The sequence below is a fragment of the Tamandua tetradactyla genome, chromosome 2 (assembly GCF_023851605.1).
Source record: "Tamandua tetradactyla isolate mTamTet1 chromosome 2, mTamTet1.pri, whole genome shotgun sequence".
Taxonomy (NCBI): Eukaryota; Metazoa; Chordata; class Mammalia; order Pilosa; family Myrmecophagidae; genus Tamandua; species Tamandua tetradactyla.
In genome coordinates, this window is record NC_135328.1 from 216,434,388 (window position 1) to 216,452,473 (window position 18,086).

Consider the following 18,086-nt stretch of genomic DNA (forward strand, 5'->3'; position numbering starts at 1 on the left):
TTGGCTACTACGTGTCTTACGATAACTCACCTGAAATGCCACACAGTGCAGCCTTTGTGGGCGAGCGTCCACTGGAGGGGGAAAAGGCCCCAGGCGGACCGGAGCAGGATGGGGAAGCGTCTGGAACAATGGCACTTCCTGTCCCCCAGCTCCTGGCAAACAGGAGCGCTGGGAAGAGTGTCCTGAGAGCCCACACCAGGTCCCCCAGGCCTCTCCTGCCTGTCTCAGTGGTGGACACAGGCCACCACTGCCAGCTAACGGCTGACCTTGGCAGGTGCCTGGGGACCTGGGGCCCTGCATGCGGGCAGGAGACGGAGGGTCCAAACAGAGAGTCGTGTCTTCTTCCCGCCTGCAGTCGGTGGTCAGCCCCAGAGCCCACAGAGCAGGAGCCTGATCCCGACACATGCCTCTGGGTCATCCAAGCAGGTGTGGTGTCCAGGTGTGTCCTTGAGATGCCTGCCCTCGTCCCACCCAAACCAATCAGACTCGTCTGATTGATGCATTGCCTAACCTCGTGTACCCATTTGGGTAACCAGCCCTTGAAATTAGCTGAGGGAGAGACTTTTGAGTTTCCTTTGGAGAAGGTGCAGCTAAAGGCAGGCAGAGCTCCCGCAGGGCACGGGCCTCCGGGCCAGGTGCAGGGAACCCTCCTGCTCTGGCCAACAGCTGATCTCTTTCCAGCCGTCTTCACCTGGTTGCTCCCTCCCTAGGGATATTGGGATGGCAAAAGGGTACCGGCTGCATGAATTCACGACAAGACTATTGAAGGTGAATGTGGGATCTCCTGAATATTTCAAAAGGTCTCCCCATTGTCAGTCAATTAGGGAACATCAATTGCTCGAAGATCCCCGTGAAAAACTTAGATCCATAAAGCTGAAGAGCTGAAAGGATCTCAAAGCATGGTTAGGAGCAAGGATTCTCAAATTCTGCCACTTACTTTGGGTAGTTCACTCAACCTCTCTGTGTCTTGGTGTTCCCATCCTTAAGAAGGGTTGATGACAGTACCTCCCTCAGTGGGATTCAACAGTAAATTTGTGTGCAATGCTTGGAGCAGGGTCTGGCATGTGGCAAATGGCATTATTATCTATTTGATCCACTCATTTTCTGGAAAAAGGAACTGACTTCCCATCATCACCCAGCTAGTTAGTAAGGGAACTGGAGATAAAAACAAAGGACTCTTTTTCTCCAACTCATGGAACTCTTGCCTACACTTTCAGAAATTGTCCCCTCTTCAGCCTTTGCTCTGTCAGTCAAACCCTGCCTGCCGTGCCCACAGCCATGCCCAAAGAGGCAGCTGGCAGCTCCCATCCGACCCCCACCTCTACAAGGCGTACAAGGCTGGGCATCAACCCCAAGATTGGCCTGGAGCCCCTGCCATCAATATGGCAAGAAACAGGGCTGTGGTGCAGATGGAAGTCACGGAGACGTTGATCAGCCTGTGCAAGGTGGAGCCCGAGTGAAAAGGGCCCCTGAGGTCAGCCTGAGCCGTGGGGCAGGGGAAACAGCCCAGAGAGGGAGGAAAGAGAGGGCCTAGGGAAGTCGGAGGAGATAGGAACAGACCCTCAAGGGCAGTGGCTCCAAGAGGGAGCACGTGGAGCCCATGATGGGGAAATTGAGCTTCCACAGCTCCCGACACTCCCCAAATCTGCCCTCTCTCGGGGCTCCACCATCCTGTGGTTAGTGTTTGGAGGTCATCAAGAGAGTCCTGTTGCTTTCATTGCCTGGTGAGCTTTCCTAGAAAGTGACCTGATACCTTTGGGAGTCTAATTTTAGCAACCACCTGTCGAGGTCCCCTACAACCTTTCTGAGGCCTTAGCCTGGTTTTCCACAACTTTGACTTGGCAAGAGCCTGGGCTGGCCAGTGGCCCATGCAGATGGCTAATGTTGAGAATAGGTGGGTTAAGTGAGTAAATAAGTTAACAAACAGATCAGATGGGTTCTCTGAGCCTCAGCCATCTGCCACTGGAAAGAAAGGGTCGACTTCTGCTTTGCATAGCACACACCCAACGACAACCGATGACATAATAGACACAATACTTAACGTTGCCTAATTTCTAACTCATCGTCTTCTCCACCTCTAAAATCTTCCATTGACCTTTTACCTGAGTTTTCTCCTTCTATTTGTGAAGCATGACGCTTGCTTTGATTGGTTTTTTTCTGAACTTCCGTTTGCCTCCATCCAACTACATCTCCAGCTCATCGGGTTGTCTTTTATTACCAACTCCTGTTTTTCAAGGGCCCATGACTTCAATGGCTGAGATGAGTTGACAAGTATGTCATTATCATCACAACATAATGTCAAAAATGAGAAAGGAGCTTTTGTTCTTCCTTGGTGCCACCCCAGCTCCATAACAGACGCCCACTGAGGCAAAGAAAATGAAGAAGGCCTGGGGACATAGTTGGCCCAGGTGAACAGGAAGGCAATGGTCAACACAGGTGAGTGGGGAGGCATAGTCAGCCCAGGTGAGCAGGGAGGCATGATCAGCCCAGGTGAGCCAGTGCTCAGGTTTGCACAGGACTGGTATGAAAAATGAGTCTGGCAACGCAAGAATATGCACACTTTGTCAGTAAGCAATACAGACAGGCCATTGTTCTGTTTCATGTAAAAACACCAACTTCTGGAATTCTGGAGAATGAGTCATTCTGAACAAGTGGGTTTTCTAGAGGGCTAAAAGCTCTATCCTTATAACCACCAAGACCTTTAATTCATTTTGGATTAAAACTTCTAAAATGTATCATAGTCTGGCCTGCTTTCTCAAATAAAGTCGAATGTAATTAAACTTTTCTTACTGACTGAAGCCCGCTAATGCAAATAGCAATTATCATCCTGCATTTTAATGTACTGATGCATCCTGAGCCCACGACTATATAACTGTTCTGCCAACATGAAACAATCCCCATTGGCTTTTGGATTGCTTATATCAGCTATTGAGTAGGAAAAAAAAAAAAACACTGTCAGGTTTACTCATTTATGAAAGCAATGCACGCCCATGTTCGTGAGTGACATTCTGATTTAATTAACATCCACCAGGCCAGGGCATGGCACTCAGAACAGAGGGCAATCTGGGTGCTGCCACAGGGTCCCAGGAGAAGCCCTGCGTTGCTGGGCCGTAAGGAGGTCAGCAGGTCTTGGAGGAGGCCTGGGCTGCCTATCAGTGTCCATAGACTGACTTTTATAGTTATGCTTCTAGCACAGTGTGCCAGCTGTTGCCCCTTGGGTTTTGTCGGCTGCTGCCCTCATTTCCTGCCTTTCTATTTGCTGGGGATTTAGTTGTTGTTCTTTTTCAGTAAAATGTTTTATTCATTTTACTTAAATTTTAAGCTGCTTTTATCTTTAGAGGTTTCTAAAAAGAATACCCAATTAGGTAAATGTCAACATCCGCTGATTTTTTTTTTTTTTTTAACATGGGCAGGTACCGGAAATCGAACCCGGGTCCTCTGGCATGGCAGGCAAGCATTCTTGCCTGCTGAGCCACCATGGCCTGCCCCACTGATTTCTTTTTATGGGATTTGTACGAGGCTGGGAGGTCCTCTCTCTGCTCGGCAATAATACCTATTTTGATTTTCCATTCTGCAGAGTTCTTTTGAATACCTCCTCTCAATGAGGATTCATGTAAAGAATATACTGCTGTCCTTGGGATTTCCAAAGCAGCCATGTGGACAGACATATATCTGTCCCTTCATATGCTTGGTTCCAAAGGAAGGATTCATCATTTCGGTTTCGAATGACCTGGGCATTTTGTTAGATATGAGCGCACACCACGCTGAGCCATGTCCACGCTTAACTCCAATTCTCCCCTAGTCCTGTGAACTATTTCCATTGCCTCCTCGCCTGTGTCAAATTTCAGCCTGCTTCTGGGATTGCGGCCCCGAGGCTCAGCCCTCTGTAACCTTGTCCCAGCTCTGCAACCACTTCATTTTCTGTGTCATCGTGTGTTATAGAGCGCATAGAGGGAAAATGCTGCAGTGTGCAGCCGCTTGGACATGGTTCTAGAAGTAGTTTGTACTTTTCAATCCACGGTGCAGGCTACTCGCTGCTTCCGTGAGCCTTAATTTCTTCACTATTTTTTCCTTTTTTTCTTTGTGTGTGCGTGAGTGTTTTTTTGTTTGTTTGTTTGTTTTTTGTTGTTGTTACATGAATAAGCACTGGGAATCGAACCCGGGTGTCTGACATAGCAGGCAAGAACTCTGCCTGCTGAGCCACGTTGGCCTGCCCTTTTTTCCTTCTTTTTAAAACTATGGATTCCCAAGTTTTAAAAGGCATTGGATCTCAGGAGGCAGCCGGCAACTCAGCCCAGGCCAGAAATGCTTTCCCTCTATTTACTGGTTTCAATCTCTTTGGCCGGAAATGAGATGACTGCACTTCTTCGGATTATGAGCATAAAAAGAAGGGGTACAGTTGAAATGTGTTCCATTTCCTTTATGATTTTCGGCCATGTCCCTGTGCATGGAGGATTAACATAACTGACTTATGGTGTCAATAACCTACTTGCAGAATACTCAGCTTCACCCAGCCCCAGTTCAGCGAGGACACCCCTGGTTTCTCTCACCATCCTCCTGGGTCTTTAGAGACTCTCCAGTCTCATGTGTCCTTCTGGAGTCCAATACCTGTCACTTAGATGTGTTGCACAGCAGCTATTTCCTTCCTTCACATCCATCCCCTTCTCCCTTGCTGTGGACCGTGAACCCACATCAAAAACACCCCAGACCCAAATTCTCTTCTCTATTAATTATCTAGGCATAAGCAAAAGAGGAACCAAACACCTAAAAATATTTTCAGCTCTATCTAACATCAATGCCTCGTGCTTCCTTCTCCACATAAATGTACCACAAGGAGGGGCGTTGGAACGGGACATCCAGGTGTACCTTCTGTTGACCAGATCTTCTGGGTCTTCAGTGGGCCAGAGTTTTGTTTCTATCCCTTTGCTGTACCCCACTCTCAGTTTACTTCTGGAGGGCGTGTCTGCGTCTTTCAATTCCACTCGTAACTGGTCAATAAGCAATTCCCAATCACCATTGAGTCCTACCCTGGCCTTTTCATGCCTAAGGAACTGGTTATACAAGGAGAGGGCTGGTTGTACAAGGAGCGGGCTGGTTGTACAAGGAGCAGGCTGGTTGTACAAGGAGCGGGCTGGTTAGACAAGAAGAGGGCTGGCTGTACAAGGAGAGGGCTGGCTGTACAAGGAGAGGGCTGGCTGTACAAGGAGAGGGCTGGTTATACAAGGAGCGGGCTGGTTGTACAAGGAGCGGGCTGGTTGTACAAGGAGAGGGCTGGTTGTACAAGGAGAGGGCTGGTTGTACAAGGAGCGGGCTGGTTATACGAGGAGAGGGCTGGCTATGCAAGGAAAGGGCTGGCTATACAAGGAGAACGCTGGCACTCCTTCCCTGATGCTACTGTAACAAGTTCCCACCAACTTAGTGTTTAAAATTTCCCAGATTTCTCCTCACCATTCTGGAGATCAGAAACCAGAAATCATTTTCAATGGGCTAAAGTCGAAGTGTTGGCAGGCCTGGTTCCTTCCGGAAGCTCTGAGCAGATAATCCACTTCCTTATCTTTTTCTAGTTCATTCCTTGACTGAGGACATATTCCTCAAATCCCTCCAATCTCTTGCTTCCGTCACCATGTCTCCCATGTCCTCCACTCTCTTCTTGCCTCTTGTGAGCACCTCTTCCTGAGGTTACATTTAGGGCCCAGCTGGACAATCCAGGAAGGTCTCCCCACTTTAAAAAGCCTTAACAACCACACCTGCGAGCTCCATATGAGGTAACATTCGCAGGTTCCAGGGATTATGACATGGACATCTGCAGCCTGGACAAGAACCTAGGGCACGGCCAAGCTGAATTAACCTGGGAGCTGCTGAAAACTGGATCTGACTTCAAAGAATTGAGCAGTAAGTCAACAATTCACCAAAGACACCAGGAACAGAGGTGGTGGCAGGGGAGCTAGATAAGCAGCTAACATGGTCACGAAATGCACGATTGCTGGGCCTTTTCTGAGCTCTTAGTGGAGCCTTGGTGTGGCCAGGGCTGGCTGCCAACAGCACCGAGGAGAGGGGTCAAAGGTGCAATGTGGTCAACCAGCCAAGAGTGGGCAGGCAAGGCCCCCTCGGGTGGACAGTCATCTTTGGGCCTGCAGGTGGGCCTCGGCATCCAGAAACAGGGCCCTTTACTTTGTGCCCAGACAAAGCTCAGCCCTCTTGATCTAGAAGTTAAAAAGAGGGACTATAACGCACACACAAAAATTTTTAAATCTTTAAGATTTCTCCACGTTAGCCAAAGCAGGCTAGCTCATTTTATACCAGTCCTTCCACTGAGAAAACTAGAAATGCTGGACAGACAAACTATCTTTTGGAAAATCTATGTGAAGGCATCAAAGAGCACCAAGGAAGTAATATATAAAAAGGAAAACATATCATCAGCAGTTGGGTTTGTCCCAGGAATGCAAAGTTTATCTAACATTTAAAAATCAATGTCATTCTGAAGGTTACTCTTATGCAAGCTTCAGCCAGATATTGCAAACTAGCACAGTATGCCAAGTCCCAGCCAACAGTATTCATGAAAACCATAAAGAATACCCTGGGCTCTATCTAAATCTCTATAAAAGTTTTTCTTAATAAGTTTATTTTTTCAGAAACCTAATCTACAGGTTGATCCTATGCCAGATAAGCCAAAAGTTTCTAGAACATCCACCAGTCTCATTCCTCTACCCTATAATGTCAACACTTCTTTCCATCATGAAGAAGTTAAATGGTCACTGCCCAGCTATCTCTGAAGATTGCGAGAAAGCTCAGATGAAACGGAGGAGGTACGACTGAAAAATTAGGATTTAACAAATGACTGTGGCTACTGACTCACTTTATAGACACTTCTTTTTAGTGTCTGGGGTATGAGGATAGCTAGAAGGAGATCCCTGATGTTCTTGAACTGTAATCCAGTAGCTCTGATCTTTGGTAATGATAGTAAAACTATATTCAAAAACAAAAAAGTCAGTTGCCCATGCTTGTATGGTCTGTTTTGTTCCATAGATCTATAAATCTATCTCTGACAATCCTACACTATCTTAGTTAACCTACCACCATTGTAAGTCTTAAAATTGGGTATAGTACGATACTAGTGGTCAGTAAGAAGGGAAGGTGTTCAGGGGTATGGAATGTTTGGGGGTTTCTTTTTCTTTTTTAGTTCTTTTTCTGGAATAATGTAAATGTTCTAAAAATGATCCTGGTGATAAAGGCATAACTATGTGATGATACTGTGAACCACTGATTGCATACTTTGAATGGATTATAAATTACATCAAAACTTCAGTGTAACAAAAACAGAGGGGAAAAAAACAATAGAAGCATTTCAATATGTGCTGGAAAATGTATTGAAAAATTCACCTTTTGTTTCAGTTTGCTAAAGTTACCAGAATACAATATACCAGAAATGGGTTGGTTTTTATAATAGGGATTTGTCCAATTATAAATTTACAGTTCAAAGGCCATGAAAATGTCCAAATTAGGCATCAAGAGAAAGATACCTTCTCTGAAAAAAGGCTGCTGGCATCTGGGGTTCCTGTGTCACATGGAAAGGCACATGGCAGGCATCTGCTCATCCTTCATTCCTGAGATGCATTGTTTTCAGCTCCTGGTTTCGGTGGCTGTCTCTCTGAACATCTGTGGGTCCTCTATTAGCATCTCTAGGGCATTTCTCTCTGAATTCTATCTCTCTCCATGTTTCTGCCTTTTATCTTCTCATAAAGGACTCCAGTAAAGGATCTCAGTTGAAACATCTCATTGAAACAAACTAACCAAAAGGTCCCACCCACATCAGGTCTGCACCCACAGAATGGATTAAAAGAACATGGCCTTTTCCAGGGTACGTAACAGCTCCAAACCACCAAACACCTTCCAAAAGAGAAAATCAAAACCCCCTCACAGAAATGTTCTTAGAAACCAGGGGATAAAAAAAGGAATTTCCCCAATCTGATAAAAAATATGGTAAACATTATAGTTAATGTGAAATATTAAAATTTTTCCGGAGACTGGAAAAGAGATGAGGATGCCTGCTTCTGTCACTTAAATTAAAATTTTCCTAGGGATCCTGTCCAGAGCAGTAAAGGGGGAAAGAGATTTAGGGGTTGAAATAAAACTGTCTTACTCACAGATGACATAATTATGTACAGAAAAACCCAAAAAGATCTACAGGTAAGTTATTACAATTAACAAGCATTTATACAAATTTAATATAAACATTGTTGTAGTTCTATATAATAGGAATTACCCTCTAAAAATTAATTTTTTAATTTTTAAACTTTTAAAAATGATATACTTAAAGGAACTTTGTACTATCTTAGTCACTTTTCTGTAAATCTAAAACTATTCTAGGTTCAAAACTCTATTTAAAAAAAAAATACCATTTATAATGACATCAGAAAACATCCAATGTCTATGAATGGCTCCAATAAAAACTTATTGAGAGATGTAAAACTCTTAGACGAAAGCATCGGGGTAGATCTTTATGACCTTGGATTTGGCAGTGGATTCTTAGCTCTGACATCAAGAAAAAAACTCAATCAGATTTCTGTATTATGTTTTTTAAAAATACAGAAAATAGGGTACATGGGTGGTTCAATGGTAGAACGCTTGCCTTCCATGCAGGAGACCCAGATTTGATTCCCAGACCATGCACCCCAAAAATAAAATACAGAATATAACAAGTGTTGACAAGATTGCAGTAAAACAGGTCCTCCCATTGCTGGCGGGAATATAAAATGGTACGGCCCTTGTGAAAATAGTTTGGCACCTCCTCAGTATCTTAACAGAGGATTATATATGAACCAGCAATTCCACTCCTGGGAATTACCCCAAATAACTGAAAATAGGTATCAGACAAATACCTCTGCACACATGTTCATAACAGCATTAGTTAAAACAGCCACATGGTAAAAACAACCTAAATGTCCAGCAACAGATAAATGGATTTAAGAAATTGTAGCACATCCTAACAAATGTGGCAACATGTTTACAGTTGGTGAATTTGGATATCTGGGTATGGGATATATTGGAGTTCTGGTTTTTTAGTTGTTTTGTTTCTTTTTTTCATGGGTAGGCACCAGGAATCAAACCCGGGTCTCGGGCACGGCAGGTAAGAACTCTGCCTGCTGAGCTGCCATGGCCCGACCTGTATTATTTTTTGTATTATGTATGAAACATAACTTTCTTGTACGCTGGAAATTATTTCAGAATTAAAAGTTTTTCTTAAATTGTGGTATACCCAAATGATGGAATATTATTTGGTCATGAAAAAGAATGAAGAACTGATACATGCTACAGTGTAGATGGACTGAACCTCAAAAACATACTAAATGAAAGAAGCCAGACACAGAAAGTCACACACTGTTGGACTCCAATTATATGAAATGTCCAGAATAGGGAAATCCATACAGACAGAAAGCAAATTAGAAGTTGCCAGGGGCTGGTGGCAGAGGAGAAAGGGGAGTGGCTGCTTAGTGGCTATGGAGATTTCTTTTGAGGATGAGCTTGTTCGGAACTTGATATAGATAGAGTTTGTACAACATTGTGATTGTACTAAATGCCACTGGATTGTATGCTTCAAGACGATTAATTTTGTTATGTGAATTACAACTCAATAAAGAAAAATATTAAGGGAAGTTAAAAAACACAAAAAAATGGAGGGATAGGGAAAATTTCTTAAATGGGACATAAGGAAAAAGATCGACAAGCTAATCTACATTAAAATTAGAAACTGGTTCATCAAACGACACCATGTAAAAAGGCAAGCCCCAGCGTGGAAGAAGGTATTTTCACTACTTACAACCAATGAAGGACTCACATCGAAAATAAGTAAAGAACTGTTACAAATCAGTAAGAGAAAAATTTAACAGCCCATAGGCAAACAGGCAAAGACTGGAGGCACTTTACAAGAGAGGGTTTCCAGATGGCCAATTACTTATGAAAAGATACAACTTCCTTAGTTACAAGGTAAATGAAAATTAAAACCACAATGAGATTCCACTACACAACTCATCCTTGCCCGAATGGCAAAAAATTGAAGGGTGACAACACTAAATATGAGCAAGATTTAAAACTCTGCTAGTGGGAGTAGATGACATTGGTCCCACACTTTAGAAAACTGTCTGTATCTGCTAAAATTGAATATATGCAGGCACTATGACCTAGCTATTCTGTTACTGGCATGTCCCCAAGAGGAAGTTGCAATTTTGGGTACCACAAGGCGGGCTGGAGGGGGAGGGGGAGTGCAAAAGTAGTTCCGTGGTAGAATTCTTGCCTGCCATGTGGGAGACCTGGGTTCGATTCCCCAGCCATGCACTTCCACATGCTCCCAAAATAATAAAAATAAACAAATGGTACTGCAATAACGAGATAGTCACATGAGAAAAAAAAAATGAAATATGACCCCCACCATACAGCATACAAAAAAAAAAAAAGCAGTTCAGCATTATTCATTATACCCCAAATCTAGAAACAACCACATATCCATTAACAGCACAATGGGTGAATAAATGGTGGCATCTTCACGAAATGCAGTCAATTCGCTATGGCTTCCTACAGGCAAAAAATAATAATAAATTCATTCATTCATCTCACAACATGTGGAAGGAAGGAAGCCAAGCAAGGAAGGACGCAGAGAATAAGGATTCTTTATCAAGTTCTAAAAGGGGCAAAACTAATGTCTGGTGTTGGGGGAGGGGCTCCGGGATGGCCTTGGGGGTGCGGAAACACAAGGACTGAGCGCGGCACATTCCAGCCTCGAAACAACAGCGGGGCTCCTGTTTGACAGTGTTGCACATCCAGGCTGCAAACCATCCCCAAACGGCCAAAGAGCCCCGTGCAAGGTGTCACTAAGGACAAAAAGCTGATCTCTAAAGAAGATGCTGACAGCTGAGAGCAGCAGAGGACAGAAAAATGTGACCTTCGACAAAGACTAATGCGTTTACAGCATAAAGCTGCCTTATTTTGCGAATTTTTAGACCTTACAAGACTTTATATTTTGACGTTAAAAGTTCAAGTTATTTAAAAAAAAAAAGTGGGAGAGGTGGTGGGGAGGATGTGCCTTCCCTCCACGAATCTTCCTGGGTGATGCTACCTTAGTGTGCCAAATTGTCTAGACCCATTGCAGAAAGAGGTTTGTGTTAAGAGGGGAAGATTTTTAAAAAGAGAAGATCCACAACTCAGTTTTTGTAACTGCATTTTCAGAAAGGGAGGTCAAATATAATAGTTCATTATAAGATGTGTTCAACATTATTCTGTTTGGAAATACGGGAAAAATCTCACTTAGATATTTGTTTACTATGAAATTTTAAAACACTTGCACACTTATCCTAGAAGGATCTGACTTTATTTTTTCTCCATTTTAATTGCATATTGTGCTGCTTTGAAATTGTTACGTATCCTCAGAAAAGCCAAGTTTCCTTAATCCAATACTCTGCAGGCAGACCTTTTGTTTAGGGTGGAAACTTTGTTTGGATTGTTTCCATGGAGTGTGACACACCGAGTTGTAGGTGAGATCTTTTTTATTAGATGGAGATGTGGGCCTTGCTTAGTGTGCTGGAGTCCTTTAAAAGGGGAAACATTTTGGAGAAACCTCAGAGGCAAATGCAGACACAGTTGTTTGGAAATGTAGAAGCCCCAGGAGACAGAGATGCTTCAGAGTTGATGAAGACTCAGACATTTGAAGGTGCTTGGAGAGCCAGCACTGAGAGAAGAGACAGACGTTTGGAGATGCAGAGCTCAGCAGACATCACCATGTGCCTTCCCATGAGATGCTAGGCAAGGCAGAACCCAGAGTTGTGTCCCAGAGGAGCTAAATGAAGGCTCACAGATGCTTAGAGAGGAAACCACTGGCATCAGAAGCTGGAAACAATGGAACTGAGAAGAAAGACCAGCAGGCACAAGCCAAGGCCTTCCCATGTGACAGACATCGGCCTTTCTTGAGTTAAGGAATCTTTTTCAGATTGCCTTAGTTTGGGCACTTCTATAGCTTAGAACTGTAAACTTGTAACTTAATAAATTCCCTTTTTAAAAGCCACTCCATTTCTGGTATATTGTATTCCGGCAGCATTTAACAAACCAAAACACACATCATATGCTATTTCTTTATAATCTATTATGTTTTCATTTCTTAGGCTGCTTAAAGAAGTGCCATGAAATGGGTTGGGACATGAAAGGTTTAGGAGGCGAAAGGGTGAGAAAGAAGAAAGGTACACCAGGAAATTTAAAGTGGGGGAGGGTTATTTCTGTGCTCCCGGGCAGAACTCACTGAACCCACGATGGTGGGAGGTGAGTGCGCGCGTGGGCTTCGGCATGGGCAGCTTTTAAGGATGGAGGTCAGGTGACATCCGGAAGAGGCGGGTCATTAGTTCCGGAAGTCATGCTGGGAGGGGCGACACAGCCTCCACAGCTCCAGTTGCAGTGCCCCTCCCCGTTCCCCCAACCTAACAGGATAAACAATGGGAATGTCTTTGCTCATGGTTTTGAGGCCAGGAAAATGTCCAAATCAAGGCATCATCAAGATTCCTTCCCAAAGACCAGCTGCCAGCGATCCTTGGCTCCTCTGCCATATGGCAAGCGTCTGCTATTCTCTCCCTTCTCTTCCAGGTTTTATTGATTTCAGCTTCTTGCTTCCATGACTTTCTCTCTGTGTCTGAATTTCATTTCACTTATAAAGATTCTAGTAATAGGATTAAGACACATCCCAATTGAGGTGGGTGACACCTTAACTGAAGAAGTGTTACCAAGAAGTCCTACTTACAATGGGTTTACAACCACAGGAATGGCTTAACTTTAAGAACATGTCTTTCTGGATACATACAGTTCAAGCCAGCCCAGCATATGAATGTCCTGTTTCTATTAGTGACAGGACCTGGACGAGATTTACATGTTTGTTTTTCTTGCAAATTTGGAACCACCAGCTGGTAATCTCCAGGGAGCCCAACCAGGACATCTCCGTATTATATAAGCATAGAAGGCGATGTGAACAAGATTCAAAAAGTACAGCTACTCCCATTTTATGAGCCACTCGTGTCATATTTTACTACAATTTTTGCCTGAATTGGATAATAGATAGATTTAATGAGACAAATGAAAAGTTGTTTAACATTATACACTTCAGAGCCCTGTATGCCATTATGTTTGGTGTTTATTCCCTAGCATTTGTTCCAGATTCTGGGACATATTTAAAATATTCTGTAGTGGTTTTACTAAAACTTGTTCTTGGGGGAACAAAGTGACCAGAAGAGAGCACAAGCCACTTGCTACAGAGGGGCCATACTTTTGATTGAGGTGACATTTACACAAGGGTGTTCCCGATGAGATAAATGATCAATTCTGTCATTTTCAATATGTAAAAACCTCAGTTAAAAAGTTAATGATTGTAGCTTCTGGGAAGGTGGTGGAGCGGGTGGACTGAATAATTCACCTCTGCTCCGTGGGACACGATGGGGGCGGTAAGAGAATGACCAGGACTGCAGTCCTGGGGCGGGGGTGGGGGCGGGGGGAGTGGGGGGGAGCCATCGAAGAGGGTCTCCAGGGTTTCTTTGGGAGGAGAGAGATGGGCGGGATCGCGATGGGGAGAGCAGCGTGGTTCAGATTGGCCGTGACCCCCGACAGGGGCTGCGGCGTAAGGGGAGGTGCCGATCAGAGAAAACTGACCGTCCCACCACTCAAGCTGGCCCCAGCTGCTAGCTATGGAGGCGTCCCCAAGCAGCTCCGCAGCTGGAAGCACCGGCAGGTCAGCCGGGCTGACCGCTGTGAAGAGCCGCACCCCCAGGCTCTGGGAGCAGACATCCAGCCAGGTGCTGCGAATATCCATCCCTTCAGGTGCTGGGCGCGGCAGGTCAGCTGTTCCCTTAGCCTCTGTGGTCTGCTCCCTGCAAGGGAGGGGCTGGGCTGTGGGGAGGAGGTGGCTCGGGGGCACCACCTGCTGGTCAGAGGTGGTAAGTGCAGGCTGGCAAACATCCCAGCTCCCTAGGTTTTTTTTTTCTTTTCTTCCTCTTCTTTTTAAAATATATTCTTTCCGTGTATGGTTTTTTATCAAAAGTATTATTGTTATTTTTACTTTCATTTATATATATTTTATATATTTATATATTTTATTGTTTTTATTTTTTATTATTTTTTTTTATTGTATGCTGTACGGTGGGGGGTCACATTTCATTCTTTTTCTATGAGTATCCCGTTAATGCAGCACCATTCGTTGAATTTTTGTTTGTTTGTTTTGTTGGTTTGTTGGTTTTGGGGAAGTGCATGGGCCGGGAATCGAACCCAGGTCTCCCACATGGTGGTGAGAATTCTACCACTGAACTACCCTCACACCCCCTGATTTTTTTATTTTTTATCTTATTTTACTTTACTTTTTAAATTTTCTCTCTGTGAGCACCAGTCTGAGTTTATTCTCAGTATATGTTGGGGTGTCTCCTGACTTTGGAGCCTACTGTTGAGGTGTGGTTTTTTTCATATTTTTATCATATTTATTTTATTTTATTTTGGTCCAAGAATTGAGCCTGGGTCTTCTGTGTGACAGGCAGGTGTTCTGACACTGAAGTACCCATGTGCCCCGAAGTAGGTTGGTTTTTGTTTTTCATAAATGACCTTTTCTTTTTTGGGGGGGAGGGGGTGTGTGCATGGTCTGGAGTCAAACCCGGGTCTTCCACATGGAAGGTGAGCATTCTACCACTGAACCACTCTTACACCCCATAATTGACCTATTATTTACAAAATTTCAGGGTATAATTTCCAACATATCTTATTTTATAAAAGTACTTACTGTAGTAAATACTTTTTATCACTGTACTGAAGAGCTGCCTTTTTTCTTAAGATATTAATTCCAATTGGTGGGATTCACACCATTAGAATAGGAAGTTTCCATTATTTATTCAAATTTAAAAATTAAGATTATTGAGAAGTTTATTGTTTTAGGGCTGGGCAAGATGCCACTAGCATATTTTAAGTAAATAACAGTCTTTATTAAAAACTATGAGGTTGGATGGACGGTGGTGGCTCAGCAGGCAGAATTCTCACCTGCCATGACCGGGACCTGGGTTCGATTCCCGGTACCTGCCCATGCAAAAAAAAAAAAAAAATACCATGAGGTCATTCTGTTTAAAAGTTTCAGGATAATTCACAAAAAATAGATATTTTTATTCAAATTTTACATTAATGGGCTGGGCTACTAGCTATAGAAATTTATTTGTAAAGCAGCTCTTTAAAGAAATAAGGCACACAAACAGGTCTGTCTGGGTATAATATACATAATTGAAATGAATTAAACCTGGAAGGCCAATATTGTTTCTCTATATTTTGTTAGAATCCTAAAAAAAAAAAATCACACATTTAGTTGTCCATTTGTACTTAAAATATTCATACGCATGAGAAGTTTAAAGAAACAAAAACACCTCTGTACATGATGATCAAAAGAAAGTTATAATTTTTTAACTTTCAATTCCTGGTGCCTGCCCATGAATAAAAAAAGAAAGTTATAATTTTTCTTCAAATTGCACTGTTATTTAAAACAATTTCCTCAGGTCAAACCCTCCTTTGCAGCTGGCAGTTTTTCAGGTCTAATTGGCAACCTGGGAAGGTCCGTCTGGTATTAACGAAGAAGGTGGTGATAAAATCCCAAGCTGAAGCCATTAATTCAGACGTTTGAATTGCACTGGCATCTTCTCCTGCATCTTTTCCACGCTCATCTTCCAGCCCATCATCCATAAGATGCTCCATTTCTTCAAGTTCTAGATTGTTTACATTTTGCCCATCATTGTTTGCTTCCACATTATTGCTGGGAGCCTATTGCTGACCTCCTTGTAGCCTAAAAGGAAACCATGCAGCTTGGTGTAAATAAACCAGTAGCATGGCTCCCATTACCATGATAAACCAACTAAAGAAGAATAAAAGTATATAATACCGAAGAGCACTGCAGCTCGGGAGAACGTGTGACTCCAGTCTGGCCAGTCTTGATTGCAGTCTTCTTTGTTAAGCGCTGGACACTGGACCTCCCTGTGCATTCATGTGAACATTCTCATTCATGGTTGATTTTCTTTGGCCACTGTATTTAGAACAGGTGGTGGTTCTTCTCCAGTAACATGCACCATATTTAGAGGCTGTGAATCAATAGGCTGCGGTGGGTTGGCATTTGATGTGGACTGAGCTGAAACTGCAGCTTGATAATGCATATGGTACTGATGAGCATACATCTGTGGCCATCACAGCGTCTGCAGTGGGCTGAAAGCAGGATGCGCTGGGAATTCAACCAGACCAGCCTGCCCAGGAAATTTATTGTCTATATTTTCTTGCATCACCTATGGGACCTGATGGCTCTCTGCAGGGTGAGTTTGTGCTTGCGGAAGGGTATGTTGCCTCAGTCCTTCTGGGATGAACTGGCAGCTGTAGTCAGGGTTTCCTGACTGAATGATGGAGCTGTGATCCTGAATGATCTGGGCTTTTTCTGAGAACAGCATTCAGCTGCAGGGTATCTGGAAGCAGTCTGCCCAAACACACCAATCTCTGATTGTTAGTCAACTGAGGGAAGGCTTCAGGGCTGCCACCACAGCTCTCCATGCCAGGGCAAGACCACTGGACACACAGCCCAGCTAGGGATCATCTGCAGAGGCCACTCCCTGCTGCTAGGTGGCAGCAGCCACGGGCAGTCCTGGGTCTCACTAGGCTGCATGGGTGAGTGGAAGTAAGGAGAAGCTGGCTGAAGGGCATGGTCCCACCTAACTCCCTGGGCAGGGCTGGACTCCCGGCCTAGCTTTTAATAGATCCCCAAGTAGATTTGTACCCTCTATATGAGATCCGAGACTTAGTTGGTGAGGAATTGCTGACAAACCAAGCGCAAAAAAAAACCTTCAATGCAAAACCAAGTATATATTGTGGTTCCAGTGGGGAGAGAAGGAGGAAGCAGGGAGCGGGGCAGCTAGGGGGGACCCGCGCGCCTGCTGCCACCGCCGCCACCACCACCTGCGTGCTCGTGGCGTGGGAAAGGAGGGGTGGGTCCCGGGCGCGAGAAGGTGGCGGCGCCGCTGCGGGAGGGTCGGTGGTGGGAAGGCGATGGCGGACATAGATAAACTCAACATCGACAGCATCATCCAACGGCTGCTGAAAGTGAGAGGGTCCAAGCTTGATTTTAAAGCCTGTGGAGAAAAAGAAGCCAAATGCCACTAGACCTGTAACACCACCAAGGGGTATGATCACGGAGCAAGCAAAGAAATAGATGTCATTTTGACACTGCCTGGTTGGGACTTATAACATGTAGTATATAACCTTCATTTTTAAAACTGTAATGTGTACTGGTCAGCTTGCGCAAATAGATCTGTGTTTGTGGGGCACTCCCCCTGCCAATTTTGATTTAATGAATGGCATTTGCTGGTTATAACAGCAAATGAAAGACTTTTCCATTCGCAAAAATAGTATTTTGTTTTGTTTTTTAATTCTCTATTCTTTTTGCAAACAACTTCAATGATGGCATTAAAACTGTACACCCCAGGACAGTCTAACCTGTCTAAGGGGTAGCTGTACTATTGATCTTTTTTAATCCAGTACAACTCATGAATAATGTAAATGTTTGTTTTCTTTAGGATATAAAGAGAGCCCTAGGGTGCTCTGAATCTGTATATGTTATTGTTATAAAATACATACTGTCGAAACAAACCACTGTGAACATTTTTTTAATTTTAAAAACTTGTTTCAAAGGGATTGCTTTCTTCTCTCATTGTCTTATCATATACAAACTAGTTTTTATAGCTGTCAACATTAGGAGTAATTTTCAATCTTGCCAGCATCACTGGTATGATGTATATTTAATTAATTAAATCACACTTTTCCCCTACCGTATACTTAAAATGATGAGTAAAGCCATTGTTTTAAATATTTGTGACTCTTTCCTAAAGCCAAAGTTTCCGTTGAGATCTATATTGACGCTAGGTGGCATGGTTATGTACACATGCCATCTTCTAGGGGATTCAAACAAGTTTTTTATTTCAAATAGAAATTAGTAATATAGTACTGCTTAAGATATTAATGATTAAAGTTAACATTTTGTACAATTTCTATATATAGTCTATTCA

At 43.6% G+C, this 18,086-nt stretch overlaps 1 long non-coding RNA gene and 2 pseudogenes across 1 annotated transcript; 1 reads left to right on the forward strand and 2 right to left on the reverse strand.

Moving 5' to 3' along the window:
* Positions 1–3,344: 3,344 nt before the first annotated feature.
* On the reverse strand, positions 3,345–3,949 carry LOC143658687 (rRNA N(6)-adenosine-methyltransferase METTL5-like; annotated as a pseudogene).
* A 1,856-nt stretch (positions 3,950–5,805) lies between these two features.
* LOC143664696 (uncharacterized) lies at positions 5,806–13,064 on the forward strand. The gene is made up of 3 exons (XR_013166575.1): positions 5,806–5,892; positions 6,633–6,806; positions 12,936–13,064. It is a non-coding gene; the product is annotated as an uncharacterized LOC143664696 (long non-coding RNA).
* A 2,413-nt stretch (positions 13,065–15,477) lies between these two features.
* LOC143658693 (homocysteine-responsive endoplasmic reticulum-resident ubiquitin-like domain member 2 protein pseudogene) lies at positions 15,478–16,578 on the reverse strand (annotated as a pseudogene).
* Between the last annotated feature and the right edge of the window lie 1,508 nt (positions 16,579–18,086).